This window comes from Volvox carteri (assembly GCF_000143455.1).
Source record: "Volvox carteri f. nagariensis unplaced genomic scaffold VOLCAscaffold_5, whole genome shotgun sequence".
Classification (NCBI taxonomy): Eukaryota; Viridiplantae; Chlorophyta; class Chlorophyceae; order Chlamydomonadales; family Volvocaceae; genus Volvox; species Volvox carteri.
Window position 1 is genome coordinate 603,787 of NW_003307548.1, and position 1,325 is coordinate 605,111.

The window sequence follows — 1,325 nt, forward strand, 5'->3', positions numbered from 1 at the left end:
CCCCCCCCCTGGTCGGCTCGGGGCCCCGGACCGGCTTCAGGGCTAGGTCGGGACAACCGACAGCTCGAAGGGGGGCAGGTGCAGCTGCTGCTCCGGCCACCAACACTGCACGAAGAGCCTGCGGGTCCCTCCCGCCCCCCCTCCTCCGCTCCCCCTACTAACGGCGTAGATGGCGTCAAGATATTTGCCACCCCCGCTGGGTTCCCCACCTCGCCTCTTCGGCCCTCGCCCTTCTCCTCCCCCAGGATGACACCATGGGGCTGCGCAAGGCGGCCGAAACACACACGTTCAAACAGATCCGCTGGCGCGATATCCCCCGCCGCCACCGCCACCGCCGCCTGAGGGTGGGGAGGCGGCGGCGGCGGCGGCGCCGTCATTCCGAGGCCTGTCGGGGCCTCCTTCCGAATCGTCGCTGCGGGCAGTAGCAGCCGCCGCGCTGCTGCCGCCGCCGCCGCCGCCTCCAGCCCACCGACTACCGCCGCCGCCAAGTCGCAGCCTTGACCGCTCCCCGGCAGGGCCCCCCGTACCTACGTCAGCAGCGGATAGTAATTAATGTCGTGCAGATGTGCTGCCGGAGGTGACGATGTTGTCACGGGCAGGCGGCCGCGGCGCGCAGCGGCGGCATGGCAGCAGCGGCATGCCATCGACTGGGGACGCTGTTGGTGTTTTTGTCGACCTGTAGCGCACCTTCTCCTTTTTTCGCCGCTATCTATCCATTGCCTAAACAGGCCCTACCAGGCACTCCCCATCCCTTAACCCCCTGAAGTAGCTGACACAGCAAACACCCGAGAGCAGATGCAGACCAGTGGGGCGAATACGTACCCACACCGCCACCAAAAGCCCCCGCCGCAGCGGAGCGCCCCCCGCGGGAGCTCCACCGTCCCCCAGGCCGGTGCCGAAGTGGCAAACCAGTGCCATCCCCCGGAGGCGGCCCCCAATCCTTTTCCCCCCTTTCCGAGCACCGCACTCAGCCCGGGGCCGCCCGCCCTGCGCGGCTTCAAAACCCAGCACGCACCGTGCCCTCTGCTGTCGTACATCGTATTCACGGGGCTGTGGCTCCCACATGGGGAAGCCCCCCCTCCACCTGCCGCCACCGTCCCTGCGGCGGCGGCGGCGGCGGCGGCGGCGGCGGAACAGCCAAGGTACGGCACTGACTGAGCCCGAGCGGGCATCTCCCCAACAAGGGGCCCCTCCGAACCTAAACTCGACATTGGAATGGTGTACGGCGTGGAAAGTAATGCGGCATAAGAGGAAGAAGACGCGCGGCGGGTACCAGACGGCGCGGCGGCGGCGGCGGCGGCGGCGCCTCCGCCGCCGCCGTCAGC